Source organism: Rhincodon typus, chromosome 4, assembly GCF_021869965.1.
Source record: "Rhincodon typus isolate 14 chromosome 4, sRhiTyp1.1, whole genome shotgun sequence".
Taxonomy (NCBI): domain Eukaryota; kingdom Metazoa; phylum Chordata; class Chondrichthyes; order Orectolobiformes; family Rhincodontidae; genus Rhincodon; species Rhincodon typus.
Window position 1 is genome coordinate 6,959,401 of NC_063335.1, and position 16,929 is coordinate 6,976,329.

At 39.9% G+C, this 16,929-nt stretch overlaps 1 protein-coding gene across 1 annotated transcript in view; it reads right to left on the minus strand.

Moving 5' to 3' along the window:
• The window catches only part of LOC109917082 (CLIP-associating protein 1-like), a 180,902-nt gene that overhangs the window by 134,565 nt on the left and 29,408 nt on the right, over nt 1-16,929 (minus strand). The gene's annotated exons all lie outside the window — the stretch shown is intronic.

The window sequence follows — 16,929 nt, forward strand, 5'->3', positions numbered from 1 at the left end:
CCTTCCCCTCCCCCATTTCTGAAGAAGGGTCTCGGCCCGAAACGTCAGCCTTCCTCATCCTCTGGTGCTGCTTGGCCTGCTGTGTTCACCCAACTCTACACCTGGTTAATAAAGCTTACTAGATTTGTTGGAAACATAGGAACAAGAGTAGATTATTCACACAGTCGAGCCTGCTCCATCAAATACTATTGTTGTGGCTGATGCCTTTTCCCCACCCCATCCCCATAACCCTTTGCACCACTGTTAATCAAAATCTTATTGACTTTGATTTTAAAAATGCTTAAAGACTGAGCTTCCACAGCCTATTCGGGTATTGAATTCCGAATAATTACCACCATCTGAGAAAAGTAAGTTCTCCCTGTCTCATTCTTAAATGGCATCAATCTCATTTTCAAATTGTGTCTCCTGCTTCTAGACTCCCCCAACAGGGGAATCATCTTATCTGCATTTACTCTGCCTGTCCCCTGAAGTTTCAATGAAAGTACCTCTCATTCTTCAAACCCAAGAAGACAGATTCAGTTTGCCCAATTTCTCTTCATCCGACAGTCCCACCGTCCCAGAAACAAGTCTGGTGAATCTTTGTTGCATGCCCTCTATCGCAATAATATCCTTCCTGAGATAAGGAGGCATAGGCTACTCCATGTGCAATCTATCCAAGCTCCTACACAATTGAAGCAAGACTGCACTACTCCTGTAATATCAGCCTGTGATAATTGTTAACATTCCATGAGCCTTTCTAACAGTATGTTAGCCTTCAGTGACTATTGGTAAGGACATCCAAGTCCCTTTGCACATCCAAACTCTCACCATTTAATAAATAAATATTCTGCACATCTGCTTCTCATATCAAAGTGCATAATCTCATATTTTCTCACATCATATTCCATCTGTCTTATTCTTGCCCAAACATGAAGTCTGTCCAAATCCACTTAAACATATTCCTCACAACATTTATTCCTGCTTAGCTTGGCGTCATTTGCAAATTTCAAAATATGACATTTGGTCCCTGTATCTAAATCGTTGATATATATTGTGAAATGCTGGGGACCAAGTACTGATTCTTGAAACACCCCATTGGTTCGAGCCTGCCCATGTAAGAATGGCCCATTTATTCCCACGCTGTTTTCAGTCTGTTACTCCATCCTTAATGCATGCCAGTACATGGCTTCCTATATAACACATGCTTTAATATTGTTAACTAACCTCCCGTGATGGACCTTATCAGAAGCGTTCTGGAAATGGAAGCATATTACAGCTATCGACTCTCCTATTTCAGTTTACTAGTTAATGTCCACAAAAAGTGCATGTTTGTGAAACACAATTTTACATTCATGTATCCTTGCTGGTTGTGTCCAATTAGATGATTTTTATTAAAGTGCACATTTATCACATCTTTTATGATGATTCTAACAACATTCCTACTATTTGTGCAAGTCTGACAGGTCTCTCGTTTCTTGTTTAGTCCCTTGTTCCTTTCTTTAAAAATGGAGTGACTTGTAAACTTATAATCTGCAAGGACTATTACAGGATCTATGGAAGACGACTAACAATGCATCAATCATTTCTGAACACTTCCTTTATTCATTTTGGATATAGATGATTAGGTCCCACCAATTTATCAACTGTCAGCCCCATTAATTTCTCCCACAAAACCTTCTTACTTTTACTAATTTCCTCAAACTCTTTATTCTCCCTAGTATTTCTTATATCAATTTCAGTGAAAATACACAAAGTAATCATTTAAACTTCTCTGCAATTTCTTTTTCCACCCCCCCATGCTAAATTCTTCTGATTCTGCTTTTAATTGTCCCATTTTGTCTTAGACAAATGTTTCCTTTTTATGTACATGTAGTACTGTTACAGTCTATTTTGTTGTTTTTTGGCTCGATTCTTCCTTTCCTTATCAGTTTCTTGATCCTCCTTCACTGTATTCAAGTGGCTTCCCAAACCACAGATTTATTAGTACTTCATAAACCTTTTCTTTTATTTCCTACACAATTCTAAACTTCCTTTGTCAGCCGCAGTTGGCTGTCTTTTTGAGTTTTGGCATCTCGAAGGAATATATAGCTGCTATAAGCCATCTAATAGTTACTTAAAGACCACTCCAACGCTGAGTCGTGCCTTTGTAATTTATTTCCCCAAGCCACCTCAGCCAACCTGTTCCTCATGCTTTCATAATTACCTTTATTTAACAACATAATTCATTTTGAAGCAATCTTACTTTCAAATATAAAATTATTTCATGTTGTAGTCACTCATCTCTAAAGGTTCCTAATTAGCCCTTTCTCATCATATAGCACTAGATCCAAAGTAGCCTCTCCTCTGGTCAGCTTTCCAACATGCTGCTTTAGAAAATCATTAAGACATTTCAAAATGAGCTTCTAGACAGTATTTCTAATTCTAAGCTGAATTTCAAGTTTAGTTTGAAGAGAAGTTTCTAAGAAGGTTTAAAATACTGGTTTTAGAACCTAAGTAACTCTAACTGTATGAAGGCAAGCCTATCTGAAGTGAACATGGAAACTAGATTAATACCTCGGAAATAGAGATGCAGTGGCAGAGTTTGGGACACATATTTAATAAGTCTCAGCAAAGATGTATTCCATTGAGAAAGATTCCTTGAGAAAGATACATCATGCTTGGCTAAGTTAGGAAGTTAATGATAGTATCAAATTGAAAAGGACTACTAAGTCTGCAATGGTTAGTGGCAGGTCAGGAGATTGGACATTCTTGAAGGACGAACAAGTACTAAAGAAAACCAAAGGACAAATTCAAAGTTTTTACAAGTATTTGAATTGGAAAAGAGTAATGAGAGGGAGGGTTGGTAATCTAGAGACTGAGTCTGCAGGATTGATAATGGAAAATTAGGGATTTGTGGAGGCATTGAACAAGTATTTCTAGCTGTTTTCACTGTAGAAGATTTAGAAAACTGCCTCAATACATTTGAAAATCAAGTGGTGACAGAGAGAAAAGAACTTAAACCAATGACCATAACTAAAGAAAAGATAGGGGGAACAACTGTTAGAGCTGAAGTCTGACAAATCCTCAGAACCAGACAACTGGAATGATACTCTTCCTGTACTATTTGAATAGAACGACATTAAACCTGTACTCCATCTCCAATGGTCAATAATTAGAAGTTACCACAACAGCAGTGTACTATATAAATAGCAAGAAATTACAGGACTCAGATGGAGGGATATGGGTGTCTTGGTGCATGAGCCACAGGTACAGCAATGATCAAGAAGTTAAATGAAATGTTGGTGTTTAGTTGTAAGGAGACTGGAATTTAGGAGTCGAGTAATTTTACAGCAACTATTCATGATCTTGGTGAGGCCACTTATGCAGTAATGAGTACAATTTTGATCTCCTTTGAAAAATGTAATTGTTTTAGATGAGTTCAGTGAAGATTCACTTGGCTAATTTCTGTGAAGAAGGAATGGGAACTTTAGTTGCCAGGTTTGCTGGTGATACAAAGATAAGAAGGAAACTAAATTATGAAGAGGACAAAGGAGGTTTCAAAAAAAGAGATAGGTTAAGTGAGTGGGCAAGGATTTGGCAAACGGCATTCAATGTGGGAAAATGTGAAATTGCCAACTTTCAGAGAAAGAATAAAATAGAAGCATCACATCAAAATGGAGAGAGATTGTCCTCTTGAGTTGCAAATGAGTCTGGATGTCCTTGTGCACGAATTATAAAACATTGGCATGAAGGTGCAGCAAATAATTAGGAAAGCTAACAATGTTGTTCATTGCGAGGTGAATTTAACACAAAAGTAGAGAGGCTCTTATGAATGGTAGAGAAAGCTCTAAGAGCAGAGTGCCTTGCTCCTAATATGCACATCTGTAACTGAAATTGTGATTCTCCTTGAAGGCTTCTAGAGAGCCTCCTCTTGTCATTGCCTGAATGAAGAGTTTTAAAAATCCTAGTGACAACAATCTGGGTATGGTGAGACATCTATGTATACAAGCATGCCAGACTGAAGACAATCCGGAACATTTCATAACTTGCCTTTTTATTTATCTTAAGAATTACTAAATACTTCAGGCCAAATGTTTACCCCAGAGAAAGATTCCTTTTTTTTTAATGCGCACGTTTGTTTGCATAGATGTCAGTGATATTTAGAAGTGAAGATGTTTATACTTCCACATTTTAAACTGTGGGTTAATTAGTTTTGCATCTTTGATGAATATGTCTGGTTTAAAAAATAAATCAGTAAGTTGATTAAAGAAACCTGGTTGACATCTCTTTATTCTGAACCTAATATAGATAAAGTGGATAATTAGTCACAATAGTAACTGGGTAAAATATTTAACTTCATGTCATGTCAGTGGTGTGGTGGGACCAAAGACAGTGCTCTCCTACAATCTGTACTCCAATTTCCAGAAGACATTTGAGAAGGTCCCTCACAAAGCTTACTATACAAAATAGAAGCTTATGGTATAAGGGATAACATATGGGCATGTACAGAGGATTGGTTGGCGAATAGGAAGCAGAGGGGGAAATAAAAAGGTTGATTTTAGACTGGCAAGATGTGACAAGGGGTACGTCACAGGAATGGGGCCTCAATTTATAAATGGTCTTTAAAATTACTTAAATGAAGGGATCACATGTACCATTAGTAAATTTGCCGACGATACAAGGACAGGTAGAAAAGTAAGTTGCAAAGATGAAATAAGGAATCTACATGGGGTTTATAGGTTAAGTGAGTGGTCAAAAGTATGGTAGACGGAGTATAATGTGAGAAAATGTGAACTTGTCCACATGGGCAGAAAGAAGGGAGAACCAGTAAATGTCTTGTATTTGAACTTCCCAAAAGCATTCGACAAGCTACTTCAGAAACGGTTAAGTCATAAGAACCCATAGTGTTGTAGGTAGTCTATTGGCATGGATAGAGAACTGGCTCAAGAGCAGGAAACAAGGAGTGGGGATAAGGGGTTCTTTTTCCAAGTTGGCAACCTGTGACCAGTGGGGTTTCTCAAGGATCAGGGAAGGCAGTGAATATACTGGTACCAAATTTACAGTTGACACAAAAATGGATGAAAAGGCAGGTTGCGAGAGGGATACAAACAGTTTACGGAGAGATATTGACAGGTCAAGTAAATAGTCAAAAAGTTGGCAAATGGAGTATAATGAGGGAAAATGCAAAGCTATCCTTTCTGAAGGGGAGAACAAAAAGAAGAGCATTATTTAAATGGAGAAAAATTGCAGAATGCTGCAACACCAAGGGACTTGGGGATATTGTGCATGAAACACAGAAAGCTAGCACATAGGTGTAATGTTGGTCCTTATTTCAAGGGGGATGGAGTACAAGAACAATTTTGGTCCACTTATTTAAGGCAGTTCATGGTGTAGAGGTGCCGGTGTTGGTCTGGGGTGGACAAGGTCAAAAATCACACAACACCAGCTTATAGTCCAGAAGGAGTGAGACTCCGAAAACTTGTGTCCTCAAATAAACTGCATCTATAACTTGTGCCGTGTGACTTTTGACCTCAAGGCAGGTCAGAGAAGGCTCACTAGGATGGATCGTCTTACGATCAAATGTTAAACAGGTTGGGACTCTGCTCACGGGAGTTGAGAGGAATGACAGGTGATCACATTGAAACACATCTGATTCTTAAGGGGTTTGACAGGGTAAAGTGAGAGGATGTTTCTCCTTATGGGACAGTGTAGAATCAGAGGGTATAGTCCAAGAATTAAGGGACACCAATTTAAGTCTGAGAGGAGGGGGATTTTTTTCTCTGAGGGCTGAGTGTCTTTGGAACAGGGAGCTATGGGGACAGAATCATTGCGTTTATTTAAGGCTGAGATGGATAGAATTTTGATCAGTAGGGGAATCAAGGGTTACAGGGAAAGGGCAGGAAAGTGAACGTGACGACTGGTGGATCAGCCATGATCTTACTGAATGGTGGAATTGGGCAATTGGCCTACTCCTATTTCTTATGCTGCTTTGCTGTTATTACTTCAATCAAGGGAAACTGCAGAACTGAGGTACAGAGGATGAGGCGCACTGTTATGTGAGAAGTAAGAAGCCAGTATGCAGGTACAGCAGATGATTAGGGGATAAACCGAACTTTGTTGATAATTGCAAAGAAAATGGAAAGTAAAAAGATGGATGTGCTGCTCCATTGTATACAACAGTGGAGTACAATGTACAGTTTTCTCCATTCATTTGTGGGATATGGGCGTCGCTGGCTGGCCGGCATTTCTTGCCCAACCCTAGTTGCCCTTGAGAAGGTGGTGGTGAGCTGCCTTCATGAACCGCTGCAGTCCTCCTGCTGTGGGTTGACCCACAATGCAATTAGAGAGGGAACTCCAGGATTGTGACCCAGCAACAGTGAAGGAACACCGATATATTTCTAAGTCAGGCTGGTGAGTGGCTTAGAGGTGGTGGTGTTCCCCTACGTCTGATGCCCTTGTCCTTCTAGATAGAAGTGGTCGTGGGTTTGGAAGGTGGTGTCTGAGGATCTTCGGTGAATTTCTGCAGTGCATCTTGTAGATAGTACACACTGCTGCTACTGAGCGTCAGTGGTAGAGGGAGTGAATGCTTGTGGATGTACTGCCAATCAAGCGGGCTGCTTTGTCCTGGATGATGTCAAGCTTCTTCAGTGTTGTTGGGGCTGCACTCAGCCAGGCAAGTGGGGAGTATTCCATGACACTCCTGACTTGTGCCCTATAGATGGCGATCAGGCTTTGAGGAGTCAGGAGGTGAGTTATTCGTCACAGTATTCCCAGCTTCTGGCCTGCTCTTGTAGTCACTCTGTTAATGTGGTGAGTCCAGTTGAGTTTCTGGTCAATGGTAACCCCCCAGGATGTTGATAGTGGGGGATTCAGTGATGGTAACACCACTGAATGTCAAGGGATGGTGGTCAGAATGTCTGTTATTGGTGATGGTCATAGCCTGGCATTTGTGTGGCAATGATGTCACTTGCCACTTGTCAGTGCAAGCCTAGATATTGTCCAGATCTTGTTGTATGTGAACATGGACTGCTTTAGTATCTGAGGAGTCACAAATGGTGCTGAACATTGCGCAGTGAACATCCCCACTATGACCCTATGATGGAGGGAAGGTCATTGATGAAGCAGCTGAAGATGGTCGGGCCTAGGACACTACCCTAAGGAACTGCTGTAGAGATGTCCTGGAGTGGAGATGATCGACCTCCCACAACCACGACCATCTTCCGATGTGTCAGGTATGACTCCAACCACTGGAGAGTTTGCCCCCTGATACCCATCGATTCCAGTTTTGCTAGGGTTCCTAGATGCCACACTCTGTTGAATGCAGCCCTGATATCAAAGGCTGTCACTCTCACCTCACCTCTGGAATTCAGCTCTTTTGTCCATGTTTGAACCAAGGATGTAATGAAATCAGGAGCTGAGTGGCCCTGGCGGAACCCAAACTGGGCATCACTGAGCAGGTTATTTCTGAGCAGGTGCTGCTTGATAGCACTGTTGATGACACCTTCCATCACTTTACTGATGATCAAGGGTAGACTGATAGAGCGGTAATCGGCCGGGTTGGATTTGTCCTGCATTACTAGGGCAACTTTCCACATTGTTGGGTAGTTGCCAGTATTGTAACTGTACTGGAACAGCTCGGCTAGGGAAGCGGCAACTTCTGGAGCACAAGTCTTCAGTACTGTTGCCGGAATGTTGTCAGGGTCATAGCCTTTGCAGTATCCAGTGTCTCCAACCGTTTCTTGATATCACGTGGAGTGAATCAAATTGGCTGAAGACTGGTATTTGTAATGCTGGGAACCATTGGGGGAGGCAGAGATGGATCATCCACTTGGCACTTTTGGCTGAAGATTGCTGCGAATGCTTCAGCCTTGTCTTTTGCACTGATGTGCTGGGCTCTTCCATCATTGAGGATGGGGATATTTGTGGAGCGTCCTCCTTCAGCGAGTTGTCTACTTGTTCGCCACCATTCACGACTGGATGTGGCAGGACTGCAGAGTTTAGGTTTGATCCGTTGCTTGTGGGATCGCTTAGCTCTGTCTATCACTTGCTGCTTTCGCTGTTTGGTGGCTTCATCGGGTTGACACCTCATCTTCAGTTATGCCTGGTGCTGCTCCTGGCATGCCCTCCTGCACTCTCCATTGAGCCAGAGCTGATTCCCTGGCTTGACGATAACGGTTGAGTGGGGGATTTGCCGGGCCATGAGGCTACACAGATTGTGCTGGAGTACAATTCTGCTGCTGTTGATGGCCCACAGTGCCTCATGGATGCCCAGTTTTGAGTTGCTAGATCTGTGCGAAGTCTGTCCCACTTAGCACATTGATAGTGCCACACAAGACAATGGAGGTTGTTCTCAATGTGAACATGGGACTTTGTCTCCAAAAGGACTGTGCGATGGTCACTCGTACCGATATGGTCATGGACAGATGCAACTGCAGCTGGCAGATTGGTAAAGATGAGGTCAAGTATGTTTTTCCCTTTTGTTGGTTCCCTCACTACCTGCCGCAGATCCAGTCTAGCTGCTATGTCCTTTAGGACCCGACCAGCTCGATCAGTCATACTGCTGCCGAGCCACTCTTGGTGGTGGACATTGAAATCCCCCACCCAGAGTACATTATGTGCCCTTGCCATTCTCAGCACTTCCTCTAAGTGTTGTTCAACATTGAGGAGTACTGATGCGTCAGCTGAGGGAGGACGATATGTGGTAATGAGCAGGAGGTTTCCTTGCCCATGTTTAACCTGTGCCATGAGACTTCATGGGGTCTGGAGTCAATGTTGAGGACTCCTAGAGCAACACCCTCCGGACTGTATACTACTGTGCCACCCCCTCTGCTAGGCCTGTCCTGCCAGTGAGACAGAACATATCCAGGAATGGTGACAGTGGTGTCTGGGACATTGACTGTAAGGTATGATTCTGTGAGTATGACTATGTCAGGCTGTTGCTTAACAAGGCTGTGAGAAGCTCTCCCAATTTTGGCACTAACCCCCAGATGTTAGTGAGGAGGACTTTGCACAGTTGACAGAGCTGTTTCTGCCGTTGTCTTTTCTGGTGTCTAGGTCGAAGCCAGGTGACCCTTCCAGTTTCATTTCTTTGAGTTTTGGTATCCTTAATTATTCAAGGATGTATATGCATTGCAAGCTCAGAGAAGGTTCAGTCAACTAATCTCTCGGAATAAGGTTACTAGTTTATGAGAAAAAGTTGGACAGGAGGGGCCTGTATCTACTGGAATTCAGAAGGACCAAAGGTTTGAAATATCTACTAGAATATACAAGACCTTGAGAAGATACAACAGGGAAGACGCTTAAAGGATGTTTCTCCTTGTGGGAGAGCCTAGTATTAGAAGTTGATGTTTAAAAATACTGATGTTTTAAAATTCCATTCATGATGGATGCATGGAAGAATTTTTCCTCCCAAAGGTGGGGGTCAAATTAAGAGGGAATGCAATCATACCTGAATTAGGTTTACTGAGTATGGATATAACTGCAGTAAATAAAGTCAGTGAGTTGCAAGTACAGACAGTGATACGGACATACAACAGTGAAGCAATAAAAGACACTTCAATCAAAAAAAAGGTACAAAAGAAAGCCAGACTGGCTACAAAATATTCCTGGATACAAGGTGTTTGGACAAGAAGGGTGGAGGAGTAGCAGCAATGATTAAGGAGAGCATTATAGTCCAGACAAAGAGAATACTCTGAAAGGGTCGTGGGCAGACGTATTTACTTACAGTTAAGAAACAATTAATACTACTTGATGTATTGAATAGGCCACAACCCAGAGGCAAGATATGGAGAAATAAACTTGCACTGAAAATTACAGAAAAATGAAAAACCTACACAGAATTATTAAAACAACAGGAGATTTATTATACAAATAGGGGAGAATGATAACGTAAAGGGCAGAAAGTGAGAAATGTTTCTGAAGCATATCAAGGGAATAGCTAGATCACTATGTTTCCATTACAACTACAAAAGGAAGCATTGTTGGATCTAGCTCTGGCCAAAGACATAGGACAAGATGATCAAATGCCAGTACAGAAACGTTAAGTCAACTGATCAGAGTATCATAAAGTCGAGATTCATCATATTCCTAACTACAAAAACTTAATTGTAAGAGAGATAGTAAGAACTGCAGATGTTGGAGTCAGAGATAACACAGTGTGGAGCTGGAGGAACAAGGTGAATAAGGATCCCGACCCAAAGCGTCAACTTTCCTGCTCCTCCGTTGCTGCCTGGCCTGTGTTCCTCCGGCTCCACACTGTTATTTTAATAGTAAGAGAAACAATTTTAATGAAGTGAGAACGGATTTGTTTCAGGCAAATCAAATCAAAAATTGATAGACAAAACTGGAATAAAACAAATGGTCAGCTTTCAAAGAAGAGATGGGTCAGGTTCAGTTGAGGTTCATTCCTAGAAGGGAAATGAAGACAAATGATTTTTGGATCAAAGGGGAAAAGTATTCATAATGACTGATTTATAATAAAAGTGAGAACTATGCTGAGTATAGAAAGTTCAGTGTCATGTGTCACTGGATTTGTGTGCTGAAAATCAAGCTTTACTATTCCCAAAGTTAATACAAATGCAAAGATTTGATTAAACCACTCAATTTTACCAAACTTTAACTCAGATTAAAAGAATATGCTCACCAGGAAATTTCCATTAACAAGAAAGTAACTTTATTATGACCAAACTGTTTTATTATAACCAAACAGGGGCAAAAAATAGACAAGTTGAATTGCTAAATTATAACTCAATAACAAATTCTAAAATAAAACAAAGAACTGCAGACGCTGGAGATCTGAAACAAAAACAGAAATTGCTGGTGAAACTCAGTAGGTCTGGCAGCATCTGTGGGAAGAAAATAGTTAACATTTCAAGTTTGGAGTCTCTCCATCAGAATTTAAATTCTAATAGTTTCTTAAAACTCCCATGAATGTACAAACAGACAAAAAAGACAAGGCAAGACAAAACAATTTTGGTTGCCAAAAGGGGAAAAAAAAGGCAAGAGAAGCACAGATCTGACAATACTCTGGATCACAAATATCTATGAGTTGCTTCCTTCTGCTTCATTCCAATTCTTTGCTAACGATGGGATCTTAAAGATGCATCAGTTCTCAGTCTTTCACTCATTGGTTGAGGGTTTGCCTTTTCAGTGCCTCGGAGGGTGGTTTTGCGTCCATTACTCCCAAGGGATTTCCACAGGGAATTTACAGATTAATATGAGGTAGGGTGGCTAGCTATCAAGGATGGACAGAGCTTGGGGGGGTGAGAAAGAGAGAGAGAGACAGTGACAGTAAAGAGAGAAAGAGCGAGGGAAGAAAAGCGGGTGAGAGGGAGACAGCGGTAGTGAGGTAGCTAAATTTACAAAAGACACAAAGATAGGTAGGAAAATAGTTGTCAAAAAGAAATAGGGAGGCTCCAGATGGACATAGATAGCATGGATGATCACATCTCAAGTATCATGTGCAATTTTATTTTTTTTTAGTTAAAAGGAAGGATGGAAATGCATTGGGCAAAGTTCAGAAAAGTTTTATTGGATGGAATGAGCAGGTTCAGTTATGAGGATTTGGGTTGGTCAGACTGGTCTTGTTTCCACTAGAGTCTCGAAGAGTGAGGTGACTTCACTCAAGCGTGTGAAATCCTGTTTGGTCTTGACCAGATGGACAAGGAGAGGATGCTTCATCATCTGCGTGAATGCAGAACTAGGGGACACTGTTTGAAAATTAGCAGTTTCCCTTTTAGGGCAAGGTTTTTTATTTTGAGGGTTATGCAACTCTGGAACTCTCTGCCTCACAACAACCGATTTATCTCTGTCTTAAAAATATTTAATTGCCCCATTTCCACTGCCTCCTGAAGCAAAGGAATCAAAAAGGTTACTGACAAACAGATCAATCATGATCTTATTGAATCGTGGACAAAGCCTGAAGGGTTGAATGGTCTACATCTACTCATATTTCATACGTTTGTCAATGAACTGTTATGATTACATTGAATGGCAGAGGAGAACTGCAAGTTGCAAGGACACAAAGCTAACTCGTCCTTTTTCAGAAAAATGAAAAATTAAAATCCCTACCCCCACTCCACCTCCTTTCGATTTTAACACTGTTCCAATCAAGTCTAAGAGAATTTGACTTAGGAGGAATTGCAACAGTGGACTACTTGTTGCAGAAGTATAAGTTTTTAAACTTAATTCCAGTAACCATTGCAGTTTCTTCATTTTAATACACAATTATATAAATGCCGCAGGTGAAAAATAACCTTCAAAAAAGATCCAGTACTCAAAAACTTTACTTTGGAAGCAGGAGGATCACATGGGAAGGAAAGAGAGAAGGAAATCTCCTGATCAAAGAATTTCCCACTCAGAGCAAAAATCTGCTGTTAAAAGCATCTATTTTCAATTGTTGCAGAAAATACTGAATTACACTTCACAACTTGAACTGTGCTCACGGTTAGCCCATAAGCTGTAGAGCAGACAGCAGATAAGGATTTCGGCCCATCGAGTCTGCTTCACTAATGAGATCATGGCTGATCTGAAATGTCAATTCTACTTTCCTGCCTTACCCACATAACCCTTGATTTCCTTGCTGATTAAAAATCTATTTCAGCCTTGAATATACTTAATAATGCAGCGTCAGCCACCCTCCGAGGTAAAGAATTCCACATATTAATTACCCTCAGGGAAAAAAAAAAATCCATCTGTCTTAAATGGGCAATTTTTACTCTGAGATTATGCCCTCTGGTCCTAGACTCTCCCACAAAAAGAAACAACGTTTCCCCATCTGTCCTGTCAAACTCCCTTAAGAATCTAACAGTAAGGTTTCTTCTCATTCTTCTGACACAAATGAGTTAAATGCCCAACTTACTCAACCTCTTTTCATAAAAAAATCCCTCCATACCTAGAATCAACCTCGTGGACCTTCTCTTGACAGCTTCCAATTCCAGCATATCTTTCCTTAGATAAAGGGACCAAAGGATCACAGTACTGCAGATATGGGCTGACCAGTACCCTGTAAATTTTTAGCAAGATTTCCCTACGTTTACACCCTGTTCCCTTTCAGTCCATTTGCGTTCTATGTTACCGACTGAAGCTGAGCGTGATTTTTTTTGTGACTCGTTCACAAGGATCCCCAAATTCCTCTGTACTGCAGTATTCTGCAACCTTTCCCTATTTACATAAAACTCAGATCTTCCATGAGTGCTGCCAAACTGCATAACTTTACATTTTCCCACATTATATTCCATCTGCCAAGTTCATGTCCATTCACATAACCTACTACATTCCCCCTATAAATTCTGTATTAACCCCATTGTCTTCCCACCTACCCACTTGGGTGTCACCCACAAACTTAACTATAGTACATTCACTTCTGTCATCCAAATCATTAACATATATTGTGGCACCAGCACTGGTTCCCATGAAATTCCAATAGTTGTTATGAGTCACTATCCTGAAAGTGCCCCAATCCTCTGTCTTCTATTATTTAACTAGTCCTTTATCCTATTAAGTAGTCTTATTTGTGGTACCTTATTGAACACCTCCAAATATATTACATCTGCTAGCTCTCCTGTACCCATCTTGTTTGTTACCTCCTCAAAAGAACTATAATTGATTTGTTAGGCATGATTTCATTTCATGAAATCATGTTGACACAACTTGATTACATTATGCATTTCTAAATGATGTACTATTACGTCCTATATAACAGACTCCAACATTTTCCCAATGATGGATGTTAAGCTAACTGACCTATAGTTACAATTTATTTTTGTCTCCCTCCTTTTGAATAAAAGAAAGTGTTACACTAATAGTTTCCAAACCTCTGGGACTTTTCCTGTCGGTAATGATTCTTAGCTGATGCACTGTTAGCAATCTTCTATCTCTGTAGCTACTTCCTCTAAAAATCCCAAAATACAAAACATCAGGTCTACGGGAATTATTGGCCTTTAGCCCCTTTATTTTCCCTAGCAGTTTTTCTCTAGTCAAAGTTATGGTGTTCATTTTCTCCCTCACCCTTTTAGCTCTTTGATTATTTAGTCTTTTTGGAATGCTATTAGTGTCTTCTACTCCGACGACAGATGCAAAATACCTATTCAATTCCTTTGTTACTTCCTGGTTTACCAATAATATTTCACCAGCTTCATTCTTTAAGGGGTCTATATTCACTTTGCCCTCTCTTTTGTTTTATATTTAAAAAAACTCTTGCTGTCCCTTCCAATATTATAAACTAGTTTGACATCATTGTTTATTCTCTCCCTTTTTACTTCTTTTTGGTTATCTTTTGTCCACCTTTAAAACTATTCTAATCCTTAGATATACCACTAATCTTTGCACATTGAAAGAACAAACATACAATTTGATACTATCTTTGGTAAACAATTGTCAATTTATCCCCATCTTACAGCCCTTCTTTCTCATTGGGATATTCCTTTGCTGCGAATCAAACTATTTTCTTAAAAATCTGCCATTTATTCCTCAACTGTCTTTTCTGCTAAATTTGTTTCTTAGTCCACTCTGGCCAAGTCTACCATCATCCATATCTTTATTTAACTTTAGCACATTTGTTTCTGACCCAAGTTTCCCTCTAAAAATGAATGCTCAATATATCATGTTATGGTCACTATTCCTTAGAGGATCTTTCACTCATATCATTTATTAAACCTACTTCATGACACACTAACAGTTCCAAAATAACCTGAACCCAGGTTAGATCCACAACATACTGTTTCAGGAAACGCCAACTATTCTCTATGAATTCTTTCTCGTGGTTACCTTTGCCAATTTGATTTGCCCAAACTATATGAAGATTTTAGTCACCCATGATTAACATGCTGTCTTTTTACATGCCCTCATTATCTCCTGACTTATTCTCAGTCCTACACAACAGCTCCTATTAAAAGGCCCAGATATACTCTCACCAGCAACTTCTCTAGCCTTGTTAATTTTAACTCCACTGTTAAGGATTCTACATTATTTGATACAGATTATTTCTTGCTACAGGTATTGTACTTATTCTATCTTGTGCAGACAAAGCTATCCCACCGCCCTTCCTTTTTTGCCTCCTGTTCAAAAAGTCACATATCACTGAATATTTGATCTCCCTGTAACCATATCTCCACAGTGGCTAAAAGATCAGATACATTAATCTCTATTTATGCCATCAATTAATTTATTTTGTTCCAAATACTACACACATTTAAGAGCCATTAAATTTTGCCATTTTACCAATATTTTCTCTCCTTTGACCTTATTTAATGCTTGCACACACTGTGCCTTCCATCCCACTGTGGGTATCAGTATCAAAGTAGTTGACCTGCAATGCCATCATATTGTTTTGCTCCTTGAGCCCTAGATATTTGAATCACCAGGACAATGGTCCCAACACAGTTCAAATGAAGCCTGGCAAACAAGACCAATTCCCTTCTACCCCAGTACTGGTGCCAGTATCCCATGACTGAAACTTATTACCCACAAACCAATCGTTAAGCCACCCGTTTAACTCTGCAACTTTATTGATCCTAAGCCTGTTTATCTGTACTCAGTTTGTAATTCTGACATTACCACCACGGGGGTTCCGCTTTTTAGTTCATTTCCTAATTATTCAAAATCTTTCAACACAACTCTCTTTCCAGTTCTGTCAATGTTATTGGTTCAATTAGAAAGAGAGATGCAATGGAAAAAGCCACAAATGTTACTTTGGAGGTGTTGAGCCCGAGGAAACAAGGTCAATGGCTGAAACAACCAATTTTTTTCCCATTACTACTTGAACATTCAAGTAATTCCCTACTGATAAGTCAGTCAGTATCTAAGGCAAGAAAAGACATTTTATGATGACCTGCATTTAGGTGGAATTTTAATTGAAGGTGGCCAAGTTGTATCAAGTGAAATCAACGATAATATTTTGTCATTGACTGTAGAGGTTTAAGAAAGCAGCTCACCACCACCTTCTCATAAGCAATTAGGGATGGGCAATAAATGTTGGTCCAGCCAGCAAAGTCCACATCCCTTGAAGGAATAAAATAAAACTACATCTGGTTATTATTAAGAAACAATAATGGTAACATTACATGTTAGCAAGAAAAATACAAGAGGTGTAAACATCTGTAGTGCCATGATAACGGAGACATTAGGCTGAATATAGGCTGGGAAAGAAATAGTGCAAATGGTGAAGAGGGGGTATCATTTCTTTATTAGTATATTTTCAAAACAACAAGAAATGAGGCAATGCTGGAAAATGTTTCTGGGGAATGAAGTGGGCCAAGTAGTTCCAACAACTAAGGAACATTTGGGAACAGTGATCAAAGTATTATAAGATTACGTTGGTTATAGGAAAGGACAAGGAATAATGCAAGTAAAATACTTAATTGGAGGAGGATCAGTTTTGCTGAACACCTCCTCGCAACATGTGCAAGCTTCACCTAAAAATTCTGGTCAGTTGCCATGTCAACACATCACCGTCGTAAGCTGCTGCAATATCCAGTGAAGCCCAAAGCAAGCAGGAAATATTGCACCCCATTTTCCAATTTGTACTTTACAGCTTTCTCAACCAAACAATGAGTTCAACTTCAAACCCAGAATTTGGTTCTCCATTTTAACATTTATTTTTCCTCCAGTATCTATATCTTGTTTCCAAGTTCTTGCTTTCAGCCAGTGCTGACTTTTATTCTGCTATTAATACATAGTCCAATTCAACCAGGTATTAGTATTTTGCATTATTTTTAAATATATACATCACCAATTGATAAACATTTAGAATTTTCAGACATTAAATTTTCACTGCTTATATTAAGACAAACCAATGTCAAGAGACAATGTTGAAGTTGTTGAACTAATATTATTAAATTCACTGCTAAATAAAAACCAAAACAACTGTGGATGCTATAAACAGGAAAATAAACAGAAGTTGCTGGAAAAGCTCAGCAGGTCTGACAGCATCTGTGAAGAAAATAGTCAGAGTTAAACGTTTCAGGTCCGGTG